Genomic DNA, 16,888 nt, shown 5'->3' on the forward strand with positions numbered 1-16,888 from the left:
CTACTTGAATCCGTATGACCAAATACTACTTCGAAAGGGGTTAGACCTGTGACAGAATGGATAGAACTATTATAGGCAATAATGGAATACATCATCACTGATGCTGCATCCGTGCATTTCTCTTCGTATTTCGCGCATCTATAAATTTCATTAATAGTAGAATGTAAACGCTCAATCAATCCCATCGAATTAGAGTTGTTAGGGGAGCCGATATGGATTTCGATTTTATGTAAACTCAAAAATTCTTTCATTAATTCATTATTAAATTCGCTACCAGGATCGGAACTAATCTTTTTAGGGGTACCATAAAATGAAAAATATTTCATAAGTGCACGAACTACTTCCGCGGTTGATCTATTATCTATTGAAATGGCTTGACCCAATTTACTAAATGCATCTATAATAGTCAAATAGTAATTTCCTTCTATCTGAAAAAGATCAATGAATAATTCTTGAAACGGGGCGTCTTGTGTTTGAGTCAACTGTAAAACAGGTTTAAAAGGTTTTCTATCGTATTTCATTTTACAGCATGTTTCACAAGCGTTAATAATGGCTGAAATGGTTTCTTGCATATTGTGCCAAAAATAATTCCTACGTATACTTGCTAGAGTTTCCTTAATACCGCGGTGACATGTTTTGCCTTGGTGATGTTTTAATACGATAGCTTTTTGTTCTTTTTCATTTTCTATAAAAATTACTCGCTCTGTACATTCGAATAATAGAACGGTATCCTTCCTAAATAATTCTATGACAATACTAGTAAACTGTTTCCGATGTTCATTATTTTCAAAATAAATGAAATACTTGGTTTTTGGTTTAATATACTCCTTTAAAAATTGTTTAACTAAATCTCTATTATAAGTGGGTAAAAATACTTCTAACACCTTTTGCTTTTCACGTGAAAGATCGCGAACTTGTATATCATTCTTAAACCATGTATATACTAGAATTTGATTAGGCTTTGTGTCTATTGCTTCGTGCAATATTGGTATACTTGACGATTCTATGATATTAGCGGAATGAACTGTGTCTGTTTTGGATGTTTCAGACGGTGACCTAACCGGATAGTCACATGTCCTAGGTGAACTCGGCACTGATAAAGTTTCGGAATCGGAAAGGGTTATAGGTTTTTCCCTAGAACTACATTCTGATATAGACATTGTACTAGAGTCATTGCGTTGCCGTAGCCCTTTCTCTTTCTTATCAAAATTTACTATCATAGAGTCTTTTTCATCGTCTGAATGTGTGGCATTTACTCTAATTCTTGACAAAGCGTCTGCATTTAAATTTTGTTTTCCCTTTTTATAAACTATTTCGTAGTCGTAGTCCTGAAGTCGAAGGCGCCAACGAGTAAGTTTACTACTTGTATCTTTTTGTGAGTTCAGCCATGATAAAGGCTTATGATCGGTGTATATCATGAATTTCTTACCGTAAAGATATGGCCTAAAATGTTTTATAGCCCAAACAATAGCAAGACATTCGCGTTCTATTGTACTATATCGAGATTCCGTGTCACTTAAGGTACGACTAGCATACGCGATTGGTTTATCGCTACCAATGGGACCCTGGGATAGAACTGCTCCTAACGCGACATTAGAAGCATCAGTAGTCAAAATAAAAGTTTTATCAAAATCAGGATACTGCAAGAGGGGTGCATTTGTTAAAAGTTCCTTACATTTGTTGAATGCATCCATATAATTTTTATCTAAGACAATTTTATTTCGTTTTTTTAAGCAAGACGTTAATGGTTTTGTAACATGAGCAAAATCTTTAATGAACCGCCTATAATATCCAATGAGACCTAAAAACGATTTTATTTCAGTTGTCGTCTTGGGTATTGGGTAATTTAATACGGCAGTAATTTTATCGTCATTTGGTTTAAGACCGTCTTTTGTTATTGTATGTCCAAGGTAAATTACTTCTTTTCGTAGAAATTCCGATTTATCTAGTTGGATTTTTAAATTCGTCTGTCTAAGTCGGTCAAAAATGGTTCTTAATTTTTGAATATGTTCATCTAGGCTAGCTGAAAATATAATGACATCATCTAAATAGACCATACAATGTATTCCCTGTAACCCTCTTAATATACTATCCATAGCCCTTTGGAATGTTGCTGGGGCTGTTTTTAAGCCAAACGGCATTCTAAGGAATTCATAATGGCCATGTTGCGTGCTAAAAGCCGTTTTCTTTATGTCTTGCTCGTCTACCTCTATCTGATGGTAACCGCTTGCCAAATCAAGCGTAGTGAAGTATAAGCTTTTGCCAAGTTTGTCCAGTAGGTCAGTAATATTAGGTAGTGGGTAACGATCGTCAACAGTCACTTCATTAAGACGTCGATAATCGACTACCATACGCCATTTTACTAAGCCTGATGCATCACGCTTTTTGGGAACTAAATGAACAGGTGCATTCCACGGGGAATGTGATTCTCTTATTACATTATCTTGGAGTAATTTTTCAACTTGTCTATTAATTTCGTCTGCTTGCGCAGGAGCTTGCCTATATGGTCTTATAAAAATAGGATCTTCACTCTTAGTACGGATTTTATGTTTAACTTCGTTGGTAAAACTTAAGGGTAGTTCATCACAATAAAATATATCCCTATATTCGTGACATAATTCTAGTATTCTAGTACGTTCAGTTTCGTTAGTGTGGTCTAATCTAAGTTTTTTTAAATTTTGTTTCAATATTTCGTCGGTGTCAGTCATTGTTTCGTTATTATTTTGTATGAAGTTACATTCTGAAATATTAATACTCGATGTTTTAAACGCTTTGCTAATAGTCAAAGTCATAGGTCTATCTAAAGTGTTTTGAATTATTGTTGATGCATATCCATTAATACAATTTACTAATGCAGAAGGCATTCGTATACCAGGTGTAAACTCTTTAAATTCAATTACTGCTTCTCCCGTGTGTAAATCAGTAGGGATCTTTACTCGTTGTTCACACCGAGGTTGTAAATGAACGAGATAATTCAAATTATTAATTATAGGAATGTCAGTGGTCTTAGTTCTCAGTAATAAATGTTTGAGGTCAATAATTGCGTCCAATTGTTTAAGTAAATCGTTTCCAATAAGTCCGTCATAGCGTTCATCTACATCATATAAATGAAATTTATGATAATCTGTAGTATTAAAAGTCGGAAATAAGGGAATTTCAATAATTTCTTTGTGTAGGCTAGAAGCATGTGTGCTAATAACTTTAAAAGGTTCATATTTAATAAAATTATGAAAATATTGGTAAGCAATACGGGGCTAATAAACGAGCGAGTGCTGCCAGTATCAATCATTAATTTTGCATTAATTTCTGGAATAAAAATATGAGGTAATTTAAGATTCGGGTCACAATTTAATTCTATGATTTCTTCTTTTGCGAGGCTTCTGTTTGAAAATTTTCCTCGGCTGGTGGAGTTACAATATAATTGTCTATTTCGTCAATAGGTGCATAAGGCACGTCCTCAACATACGGTTCGTAATTCATATAGTCATAAGGATCATAATCGTAGTAATAGTCGTATTCCAAATTTTCATTTTGTAAATCAGTTTCATTTAACCTAAAACCTTGTTGCGCTATTTGAGGTCGCGGGGGTGCCGTTCTCATAGATATGTCAGTTGATTCTAAGCGGTTATTCTGAGGTGGTCTTTGACCAAACTGTTGTGGTGTCATAGTACGATTTTGGGGATGCTTATACCCAAATTGCGGATTTTGGGGTGGCCTATACCCGAATTGTGGATTTTGGGGAGGCCTATACCCGAATTGTGGATTTTGGGGAGGCCTATATCCGAATTGTGGATTTTGGGGAGGCCTATACCCGAACGGTTGAGGCTTTAGTAATGTTTGCTGCGGTTTATATTCAAATTTTGGTTGTTGTGTAAATTGAGGTCTAATAGTATGGATTCCAAAATTAAATTTTTGCTGAGGGGTAAGATTATTTTGTGTAAATGACGACCCTGCGACGTTAGGTGTTGGCCTCGGGGCCGTTGAATTATTAAGAATGCGATTACGAAGTTGATATTGTTCATGAAAATTAACCTCCTCTAAAACTATTGATAGAGCTTGTTCTAATGTACTAGGTGATTTAAGTCTCACAATACGCACCATATTTTCTGGTAAATTATAGAGAAAAACATTTAAGGCTGTGTGGTTATAAATAGCAATTTTCGCATATTTAACTTCTTCATCTGCCGATAAATTTACTTTAGATATTAACAGGGACCGAATATTTTGTATTCTGTTACAAAACTCTAAATAACTTTCCCCTGATTTAATTTTACATGATTCGAGAGAAATTTTTATACATTCTTCGCTACGTGGGTCACCAAAATGTTGTTCCAATAATTCTTTTAACTCAGGCCAAGTCTCTATATCCTCACGCTCAGATAACAACGCGGCGGCATCATCTATTAATCTACTAGTTATAGCATGTAAAACATAAATATTCTGCTGCTGATGACCACGAAATTTATTTATAATGTACTCACATTTTCTAAAAAATAAATTTAATATTCTTTTGTCGCCACCGAAAAGAGGAATTAGTCGTAACATTTCATTGGGTATTGGTACTACGGTATTTGACGCTAAAGGAATTTCTCGCGATTGTTCCATTTTGTAGAGTAAAAATTAATAGAGAGCTCTGAAGTTTCAAATCAATTACAATTATTTTTAACTAATTTAACACACACAAAAATATAAAATATATCAAAAACACATACAACAATTATGTATATAAAATAGCACACAGTAAATTAAAAATATAAAAATAGTAGGAAAATAAAACACAATAAAATAATAATTATTTTTTTTTTATTTTATTTCATAATACATAAAAACAATTACGATCGATTTTTAGATCATTAATTATTATATATATATTTTTCTTTAATTACTAAAATATTTTAATAATATTACTTCTAGACGTTAATTAGTCTATGGAGATACTTTTCTTAGAACTACAGGTTTAATAGAGTTTTATATTAAAACCAGATACGTTATAATGCGAGACGTTCAATCCCAAAATAACGCCACTTATATTTATTGTAAATCTCAAATAGAATGTGGGAATATAAGAAAAAGGAAGGCAAAGAGTTTTACTCACCGACCGATCGCTGATCCCATCTTCTTGTTCAACTTATTTCTTTGGTTCGTGGATAGCCTAAGTCTATTCGCACTGTACTCGCGATTTTTGGGCGAATTTGGACACCCAAATCTACAAGACACGCAGACCTTTGATAGACTATCCTACCGGCTGCGCCAGTTAAACTTTCTAATTGAGAATTTACTTTTTTAAAAATAAAATACTAATTTAAATTAAAACTATTTAATACGTCTGATCGATTTGGAGATCACAACAATATTAATTCTTAAAGTTAAAAGTATTTGTATTACAAAAGTTATAATGTATTGCGACATTTAACATGAATTTTACGAAACAATAAAAGTGCTTACAACAATAATGGGAATACTCCGGTGGTCTCACTGAGCCAGCGGAATAATCTCGCTTAACCTAATACTGAGGGTTTGGGTGAGTGCATAACTATATTGTTTTTTCAGTATTTTGTTTATTTTTATAATGCATAATATAATTTCCTTTTCATTCACACACACATTTCACATGTTCCGCAACTGCTTCTTTAATATTTAAGTGATGAGTCATTTTCTATTTGTTAATATACCAATAAAAAATTAATTAATTATTTATTTTTATATTTTTATTAATTTAGTCAGTTTTTCCATACTTATTACATAAATTTTGATTTTATTAAATCAATTATTTATAAAGTGTTAAGTATATATTATTGAAATAATTGTATTTTATAAAAATACTAATATTTTAAGGAGGAATCTATAAAACATAAAAATAGACGTCCTAATTTGTATTCGTATATAATTAGGTGATATCTCCAAAAAATAATTAAATAAACAATATAACCAAGTCATTGTTTTAAATGAACGAATATGATATTCTATGGATAAATGATTATTATCGACACTGAATAGACGCGAGCGTGTGCGTCGCAACTTGCAGTGCTCGTATATACGGCAGCACAAAGTTCTTTTGTCACGATTATCGTGGAAAATCCGATCGGGGGAAGTGTGGCGGTTGCTTTCAACGGCAAACTGCATTATGAGTTATCTCGAAGCTGTACAGTATATTATATACAGCTTTGTGGAGCCAGCACCAGGAGCTAGAGCGAGATGTCTCAACATAGGGACTGATAGCGTTGATGTAGAGGTTTCGTTACAAAATATTATGCTCGTATGTTTATCTGTAAATAAACCCGATTAATGTTATTCGCAACTTTGTTCTGATTACAGCTATCCATTGAAAATATCCATAAAAGTCGAACATTACCCGAAACAAAGGAGGGTGGGCCGGGTATTAGGTGCTGCCGCCATTGAACAACTTTTGTTCCATTGTGTGTCCACTAGAGGGAGGCCGAACAAAGACACGGCTCAGACATAGACCGAAATTCATCAGCAACACGATTGTTTGCTACATAAAGGATGCCATTGTCGACAAATATGATATAGTAATACAATGTGGACGCTCTAATTAGAACGAGGAACTTTGCTGAAACAGTAAAGTACAACTAGCTGTTATAAAGGAAACTTAAGTGAGATTATCCCTTTTGTTTTTATAGAAAAAGAAATATTACTTAAAACTTTTTTGCTTAAGTTTTTATGGGGCTATGGAATAAATAGCTTTACGCCGCCAAACAGCAACATGGTAGACCTTGTGAAAATCGTCTTTTGAAGGAGATCTACTATTTTAGAGTAAATATGAATAAAATATATTTTTTAAATTTCCTTATTTTAATATGTGTTTTGAAATTAAAAACTTTCAATTTTTATTTGAAATCGACACTGTCAATTTTTCAATTTTTATTTGAACTGATGCGAGCGTCATTATATTCTCTTTACATTTTTATAGCACAAGCGCCGTCCAGGCAGACAGCATGTACCGAAGTGATTCTCGATCACAATGGCCCCAACTTTCCCTTTTTTCCTATTTGAACTCACTTAAACCGACCACGATTTGCGGTTTCTCCCTTTTGTTTACCCTATTTGCTTGCGACGTCCTTTCATATTCGTAGTACTTGAGTAATGTTATTATTGTATCGTTTTACAAACTAACAGGATGAGTGTTCGTTGTTTTCATATGTTTATAAAATATTAAAGTAAGTATACTTATATGTAATAATTTAGCTGTGCAAAAAGCAAAGATTTTAGTTTTAAATCCCATTCGGGGTATTGAATTATTTTCATTTCCTCGGTCCGGTAACAGGAAAATACAGGTACGGCGTTGAGATCCGCCACTCAAAACGCAATGTTCAAAACTAGAGAATGGATTGTCTTACCACTAGGTTCCCTCTGCCTACCTTGTTATATAAGAAACATTGTTAAAATATTACTACACATAAAATATTATTACATACTTTGAGATATATCACCATATATCTCAAAATAATTGTCTTAATGGCAACAAATTATTAATCATTAAAATCTTAAGGAAGTAAGTACCTGTTTTAGAAGAAAACTGTACAGCAATATCTCAATACGAAACATACGATCCGCATCTTAACATAAGGAATAGGGTTGTCACCATGCCTAATCTACCATCGCTTGTCATTCAAAACTATTGTGTCTCATCGCTAACCCATTGTTTAGGGCATTCGATAAAAAGACTCTTTGGCTGTTTTCCAACTGGTGGAAATGTGTCCCTTTGTAATGTGAGGGTAAGGGCATGTCAAAGAACGAACTGAGTGATTGCGTGACAATCACTCTCCTTTTTATTTTGTCAAAAATCGTATTTAATGAGTTTAGAATATTCTGTTATGCTTTTTACATTTTAAATATTAAAAAAATAATATTATTTATTTTAAATATTTTTTTGTTCTAAGCGCAGCCTTGAGTTCTGCCACTCAGTACCATACAGTAACCATCTCTAGTATTCTTAATATCAAGTAGGTAACCCTAATATAAAGAGAACCTGGATATCAATATAATGAAATTGGCGAAAAAGTGAATATATATAACATGTAGATAGTCATTGTACATTTAATAGTAATCTATGGTATTGCGTGTTGTAAACCCTAAACGTGCGACACCCTTCATTAATGGAACATTAATAGTTAAATATTACAATTTGTTCTATAATAATTTTGATTACAATAGAGTTTTACCATTACGTATTTGCGTGTTAATATATTAACGCTATTATTATATAAAAATTGAAAATATGATATATACAAAAACTATATTATGCAGATTTAAACAAAATATTAAAAATACAGTCGAATTGATAACCTCCTTTTCTTACAGAAATCAGTTAAACTTACTCATTATTAAGACGTTACAACAAAACAAACATGTATTGAGATTTGTCAATAACATCAGTCCAATTACACTTTCTATGCAATTTATTTTTGGTAGATGTTTAAGTATCTTATTTATATAGGTACTTACTAATGCACACGGATATCTTCTCTATACACTAACTTGCAGATTTTTTTTGCTAAAAAGGACAAACGAGCCATAGGATCTGATAGTAAGTGGATTCCTCGTCAATGGACATTTATAACCTGAGAGGATTGCGAATGCATTGCCAACCTGGAAGGTGAAAGTGCCAAAATGACAACGTTAAGTTAAAGTTATAAAAAATATATGTTTTAGTGATGTTTGGGAGTTTTTGCAATTTTTGCATTGTTAAATAGGATGAAGGATGTGGAGATCGACAAGTTTATTATTGCATTATTTTATAAATTTTACTTTTACTGACTACCTAAAAAAATATTAAATAATTAGGACAGTATTTATAGCTTTTAAAAAAATACACCGCCACATTGGTCTCTGGATGTATCACGGACACAAAAGCAGCAAAGAATGGTGCCAACATACAAAGGATAATGGAAAATAGGTTACAGTGAAAGGTTGACTAAAATTCTCTTTATTACATTTTTTATCTACCCTCTATTATATGTATATACTTATACACATGTCTATAGATATATCACCCTCTTTCTATAAAGACGCCACAGTGGCACAGTTGAAATATTTTCGACTGTACGCGCGTTAATGCATTCGATACTTTTTTTTTTTAAATATTTTTGTTTTATTAAATATTTTAGGCAAAGGAAACCAGAAAACCTAGTGTTAAAACACTTTGATTCTCATTAAGATACTTCCATACTCATTAAAAGTTGTTTAGTGTATTTACACGGAACTAATTAACTTAAACATAACGGTTACTATAAATAAGTCTAATAATTTAATATTATCCTCCTCATGATAATGCTGAAATAGAGTATCGGCCACAAAGAGATGCACTCAATAAACTGGAGATAAATCACAACCGCGATCGAGCGTACACTTTAAAAGCCTTAAAACTTCTTTATTAAACTAGTTCAAGTCGAGGCATTGTATGATATTATGTCATTTTAAATTCATATATAATATTTAATTTTAATAGCTGAAGATCGAGCTCAGTGGCGTGCCATTGGAGAGGCCTATGTCCAGCAGTGGACGAGGATAGGCTGATGATGATGATGATGATGATGATTTTCATTTCCTCGCTCCGGTAACGAGGCAAAGCGCGGCGTTGAGTTCCACCATTCAACACGCAATGCCTCGAGAATTCGGCGGAAAGTGGGTAACAGAAGTGTCTTAACGGGAACGGAGTGTCTTCATGATAAATTCCTAAGTTCCTTCTGCCTAGTCTGCTATGTCAGCCTCTGCTATGTATACAGCGTATAGTTAAAAAAATACGTAAGTAAGATGTGCTACGAATATGTGTGTAAAAATTCTATACAATATGGCGGCCGCGCTCGGATATGACAATTAGCGTTTTGGTATTTTATATTATGGTTTGGGATTGGAATTAGCCAATTTTACGGCCCGTGCTAAGATAGCTGTACATTATTAAAATATTTGTACTTAATAAATATTGTCTGGTTTTAGTAGACTGGTAAAAAGTGAAAACACTTATGTAAATATAGTAAAAACTCGATTTAAATGTAGTCAATTCTAGTGATAAGAATAACTTTTTTACTGTTTCATGATTTGAGTACATTTTTTAACATGTTGTCATTGAGCTGCACTTATAAAACTTTCAGAAATTATTCTATGCTCATATTAGTAGTTTTTAAAATTATATCTGGAAGAAAATCACCCGTATTTCTTTTTTGCTAGAGCCCTTGAAAGTTTTTCAAAAAAAAAATGCTTATTTAAAAATATTTTTGTTTCCATGTTATTTCCAAGATTTATAAGTTACTTTTGAAATATTACATTATACAAAATGCCTACCATTAAGCTATATTGAAAAAAAATCATGAATGCAGACTCAACAGTCGGGCTGTATTTGCCAATTTTCTTCAAGAATCAGATTTTTTTCCAAAAACATCATAAATTTTCAAATATCTGTCGAACAACTGAAAATAAAAGCTAACATACATGAAACGGATACGTACTAAGGTTACCCATAGACAATCGTTGATCCGTCGATCGCGTTACACCTGTATACGTATATATTCTATTTTTGTTGACATTCTTCTTCTCCTTCAGCTTCACGCTATATCCCGCAGATATCAGGGTAGGCAGAGGGAACCTAGTGTCTAGACACTCTGTGTTGTAGATGAATTATAATGTCATAAACTGCCTAATGTTTAAAATCTATAGGTACATACAGAATCAATCGGAAGAAAAAAACATAGTGGCTTATGATCTGTTTAGTAAATAATATTTAAAACCATGTTTATAACCTTGAATAAAAACTCCATAATAAAGATTATATAAAATCTCTTTGTAAAGAACAAAATCAGGCTTCAAACATTATTAAGAGACGAGTGATCGGCGCTCTGGTGAATTTCGGTTTATGTTCAACGCTGAAGTCTTTGTGGCTCTTTCAGCAACACAATAGGGACAAAAGTTATTCAACGACAATGCGAGCACCAAATACCGATCGTCCATCCCCCTACCCCCCCTTTCAAGTAGGTGCCTAACCATTGTTTACTTTAATACTCTTCTTTTATGTATATTATCGATAAAACCGTCAATGTAATCGCGGAATTATATAAGCAAGTTAGTGATATAATTGTAATTTACATTTCATTAAACAACCTGCCAAGAGGCTGTCGTAGCGCAGGGGCACAAGCGTGCGAATGTGAACACGACGGTCGTGAGTTCGATTCCTACTCGAGACAGGGAAATATTTAGATATTGTTATTTCTTCGCTCTGCTAACCAGGCTAAACGCGGCGTTGAATTCCGCCATTCAATAGACTTTACCTTAAAAATTGTGAGGAAAGTGGGGAACGGAAATGTCTAACTGGAGAACGGAGTGTCCTAACGCTGGGTTCCTAGGTTCCTTCTGCCTACCCCGCTATATGCGGTATACAGCGTGTAGCTAAAAAAATAAGCAAGCCTGAGTTTTATGAAAATGAAAATACATATTGGAAAAAAAAATTGTCTCAGTTTATTCAATGATATCGGTGGGAATCTGTGCGCTTTTACTTTTTGCCTAAAGTACATAATTCAATTAGTAAGTATAGTAGTATTTAAGCCTCAGACAAAGTTTTTAATATACAGTGATACTCACTATTCGTTGGCTATAAATACTTTAATTAAAAGGTCAATCGGTCAAGAAATATAAAAAAAACACCCTCATTTTCCACACACCGAAATCTTTAACTCTTCGCAGCTCTACAGTTTCGAACGAAGTTGTCGAGATGATATCATGGTTAACAATATTTCGTCAGTTACTATTCACGACGGCCGGCCGTTACAAAAAGCCTGAACGCTCGTACAAAAGCTGCAAAGAATGAATGGGTGTGGGTGGTGGGGGTACGTCGATTCAATAGGGATGTGTAGTTACGTAAGTGTGTTTTGTGGTGCGTGCTGGGGAATGTGCTAGCTACTTTTTAAACATTTACAAATATGTTTGACATATTAAACATCGATTGGTTTTTAGTATTTAAAAATTGAAATCATGGATCGAGTTTGAAATCTTCGACATTCTTCAGGTAGTTCGATGGTGTGACAAGCTGATTTTTACTAATTTAATACAAATGATAATTATTAATTAGTCTAGTAAGTTTTATTATAACTGTTGGCAGATGTAATATTTAAAGCACTTGAATTAGGAAAAACTACAGATATTGATATACAAAAAAAAACATTATATTTTCAGTTCTTTTTAAAAAAATATAATAACAATATTGTAAGAAGTATTAAAATAAGTTAAAATTAAACCTTGTTTCTTATCCCTTACTTCTTTTATGAGTATAAGCCAACAGCTCACATAGTACCTAGTAGACTATTACATTTTCAAATAAGCATGACTAATGAGTTCTTAACAAGTAAATAGCAGGTTCTTTTTAGTCCCTGCGTCGCGGGGCTATACAAAAGTCGTATACTGGCGGTTTCACGAACAACTTTGAGTGTGACCCCACAAAGCTGTGGAACGTCATTTAAATGCACACGTTTCATTGGCTCTGAATGCTTCAGGGAAGTAGAAAAAGAACGGGCCAATTACGAAGCTTTTGTAGCGACGCGACCTCTCGAAGTCTTGAGTGTAACTTTATTTTGTAGGGATTCTCCTTTCATTTTGGAAGTTCGCCACATATCAAACGCTAGGATAGCCTGAACATCAAACTGAGCTTAATTAGAAATGATCCCCTATTTGCAGGCTGAGCTTCATGGAGAAACGACTGAAATGTGACAAAAAGTGCAAAAGAAATAATATTTCGACTTACGTGAAACATTCAAAGGATTTTTTTTACTTTCTTAAAAATGCTAAAGATTTTCTTTAAGCAAAGTAGATTCTTTAAATGAAGTACGTAGCAAAGGAGCGCAATCCATTGGCTAGCCAACCGACTGAAGCGAATCTTTGTGGTTACCTTTCCGTTTCTTCGCCTTCTTTGAATCGGATTCTTTTGACTGAAAATATAGACTTGCTGTATAATAAATAGGTAGGTATAATATTACTTTGGACTTTCATAAAACCTACCCACTGAATAGTTCTTTCATTTCGAGTTTTATAAGAAATATTGTGTTTATTAAGATAAAATTACTTTCAGATTTGTTAAATCAAACAGTTTATCAGTCGGTATAAAATAAATACTAAATTTATACAAGTGTTTCTTGGCTTTGTAAAACAAGTTCATCATTGAATTGCCCCAAATGGAATGTTTTTTAAACGTTTAGAAAGTGAAAAAACACGTGAGATATTTCAAGGATGCAGGTGACACATAAATGAGATAATTAATTTCGTCAAGTAATGAAACAATGTGCCGTTATTGCATTGTTATCATCATTTTATGTAATCGGTAACATTTAATACTAAGATGACAATCCGTCGCTGAAGTCGAACGAAACAGGGTGCTTCTGCCTCCTAGGAAGCGAATGAATGGTGAATAGGTCAGCGCCATCGATTATGAACGGACCTCCGATCAAAATGCATTTATGGCGTTCGGTCGTTCGTTAGCGAGCCGTCGCTATAAATTCCGTATTGAGCGGACACAACAAAGCGCGTTTTGTCTTGCAAATGAAAACGCGCACATTTCGCGGTATTGTGCGCGGCTGTTTCGGTGCCCGCCATTATTAACGGCGAACATGAAAGACAAAAGGTTCGTCTGCAGCACTGAGGCTGGCCTAGATAGCAGATTATTGTACTAACACAATAGAAACGTTAATTCCCCGAGTCTACCATTATTTTGTTGTTTGCAAGTTTATCGCGTCAATCGATTTCATCGCGATCGGCTTTTGTTTTGTCAGTGGAGTTTCATAATTATTTTATAAAGTATTAATATGAATTGGCTTTTTTTATTAATTCTCTTGTATGAAAAACAAAACAATACTTGAAGTACAACTTACCCAATGATGTTGAAGAATATTGTGTTGAAATGTTTATTCATTATAAAATAAAATAAATTATATCTACCGAGTATTAAATCATAAAAATTGCAATTATAGATATGTGAAGTTTCATGTACTTACAATTACAATATCAAAAAAATATAAAATCATGATTTAGAAGGGTACAACGTTGTATATAAAATGTTTTATTTGATATCTTCCAAATATTACAACTAAATCTATATACAGTGAAAAATAGCAACTAAAATAAAAATTATTCAAAAATCATTCAAGATAAATAAATCTATCTTTAAAAATATAACAAAAATAAAAAAATTATGCCAAAGCAAAAATCTAATTAGAATCCAATAAAACTCTTACCGCCAAGTTTTGACCGTAGAATAATTCCTGTATTCTCCAAAATATGCACAATATAAATCACAAAACACGACACCATCACTAAAACAATTCAGCCACTTAGTACTCCACAGTGTAAAAATTAAAATGACAATATTTGGCGGGAAATCATTTCCGACGAAAAAGTTCGAGCGAGCTTAGGTTGTATATTTTGCTGCCAAGCGATCGTGTTCTATGAGATACTGCCACAGACTGCGAGCCGGCCGGCGAATGACGTGCACGCTTAGAGCTTTCCCGCGCCGAATCCTTGCGCACCACGCTTAATCTCAACCATCCCTGATCCACCCTATGCATAAAATGCAAGAATGCATAATGTAAAATATATAAATAAATAATTACTTTCAGTTAATAAACATATCTTTTAATTTAATATATACTTATTAAAGATATTATTTATAAATAATACAATTTCAGACGGTTTCAGTATTATACGTTAAAGAATTATTGACTGACATAATTATCTATAGAAATTAATTCATATACTTTAGGTAACGTAAAATATAATCCTAATATTATAACTTGAACTTAATCCTAATAATATCCTACATCCATATATTGAAGGGACTAAATATGTGTACAGTAACCTAATTGAGAATTATTACATTCATACATAAAAATATTTCAAAATCGGGGTCGGTCGAGCTAGCCTACCGACGGTTCCGTACAAAAATGGGAGGGCTCGAGTTTTTACTGAAATTCAAGCTTAGCTTACACAGAGCCTTTTCATCTGATACTTCACTTGAACTAGCGGCTTAAATACCTTCCGTTCCTGAGATAAAGGATATTGACAGACGATTTAATTTGGCGGAAAGCGGGGAACATAAATATCTTATACTTATTAGGAAAACGTATAATTATTTGAACGTAGCGGGAACCCGGAACGGACGGGACGATGAACCCGCGCCTCTTTAAAAAACGCTCTGCCCTTGGACGGTTTCTGAAGAGGCACGGGTTCAAATGTCGCCTAATCCTAATAAATATTTTTCTTTCTCAAGTCTGGAATGTTAAAAAAGTATCTTATTAGAAATGGAATGTCTTAATACTAGGATACAGGGTTCCCTCTGTATACCCTGCTACCTGCGGGAAACAGCTTGAAGCAATGAAAATATATAATTATAGTCTAGTAAAGCTGAGGTGGTTTTTTACTTTAATGAAAACTAAACACTACTAAGCTGCTGTATCTAGCAAAAGGAAGCACCAAAGACTGCAGAAGTTGATATAAGGTGAAAACGTTGAGTAATATGTCCGATGACAATGGTGCGAATGCGGCACAAAGCGACACGGCGTATTGTGTCAGCCCACACAATACACCTTGCATACACGCCAGCGAATTTATGTTGCGCTGATATACAATAAAAATGTCACGCAATTAACGAATACTCGCATTATGTTAAAACTGTCCATTAGTGACTTATAGCTACGTGTACTATCTATTAGTGTACTCTATTTAATAATGTATGTGAAATAATAGTTTATTTCTGTTAACTTAGAAACTTGATTTATCAAAACAAGTAGACGGAACGTTAGGGGAAAACCCTTGTCTAGGCTCTGAAAATAAATAAGTGTTAAGGAATAAAATAAGTTTCGCGGTCCACCATTGTGCGAGGAACCGCCTCCCAGTCCAAACAGTATTTCTATTGTGTCTGCCATTACCTAGCCCTCTTTCGCCTTTTGTATTCGCCTCTTCTATTGAAGTGAGACCTTCCCAATGACGCTTTATGGTCGCTTTGAAGTATGCAAGATATATACTTACGTGCCTCAACATAATTCTAAAATATTACAGTATTATGCTGCTAATGAAGTATTACTTCTGATAGTTGGCTAAGTGGCTAAAATTGTAAATATTGGGGATGATTATGTAAAAATTCGTTAACATTAGTAACTAGATTAAAAAGAGATTGCAAGCTTTTTTTCACAACTTACTCATTCTTGAATTTAAATAGATAAAATATCTAGTATTATAATATTTATGTATTTAAAACATAACAATATATAAAAAATACTCTTTCATTATCAAAAAATATATAATCTCATGTACAGCCAGGTTTCTAATTTCACATAGCCTAACTATATTTACAAGCCTTAACTTCACAAGCTCTAATTCTTTTTCTTCTTATCTTCACTATTAATGCTGGACGAATTTTTCACCTTACCTCCACTTCTCGATAGTAAATAAATAAGTAAAGCAATTTTTTTACTAAAGTGTACTTTTTGAAGTTAGTAGGACTTATAGCTCGTTTATAGAGTAGCTTAGCTTAGCTGTAGGTACATGAGATCCGATGATTTTTGGATAACGGTTTCACTTTGACACACAAATAAATCCCATAGCGTAAATAGCGTAAATTTGAATTTCTTGAAAATCCTGAACTATTTGTTCTTATTATTTATATATAACAAGGAGTCCCTATATTAATTTTCAGATATAATCAAAATTGACAGAAATCTTTTAGAAACTTCCACCCTCCAGGTTTATGAAGTAGGGGGTAGGGGAACGCAGGGTAATGAGAGCCATCGGGCAATGGGAACTATGGTGATTGCACGGAATGCAGGCACATTCGCGTGATAGTAAGCACTACACTGTTTCCATCAACCATCGACAAACTTTGCCTGACGCGTTCAAG

At 33.5% G+C, this 16,888-nt stretch overlaps 1 long non-coding RNA gene across 5 annotated transcripts in view; it reads right to left on the bottom strand.

The window, feature by feature from the left end:
• LOC146541609 (uncharacterized) overlaps positions 1–14,501 on the bottom strand; it is a 240,467-nt gene extending 225,966 nt beyond the window's left edge. For 2 of the 5 annotated variants that reach the window (XR_014878222.1, XR_014878224.1), the window contains exon 1: positions 14,232–14,500. This is a non-coding gene — a long non-coding RNA (uncharacterized LOC146541609). Of the gene's footprint in view, positions 1–14,231 lie in introns of all 5 variants that reach the window. The other 3 variants (XR_014878226.1, XR_014878225.1, XR_014878223.1) reach the window with 3 other exon arrangements.
• Between the last annotated feature and the right edge of the window lie 2,387 nt (positions 14,502–16,888).

This window comes from Heliconius melpomene, chromosome 1, assembly GCF_056956725.1.
Source record: "Heliconius melpomene rosina isolate 202511_hmr_F chromosome 1, ASM5695672v1, whole genome shotgun sequence".
In the NCBI taxonomy this organism is placed as follows: Eukaryota; Metazoa; Arthropoda; class Insecta; order Lepidoptera; family Nymphalidae; genus Heliconius; species Heliconius melpomene.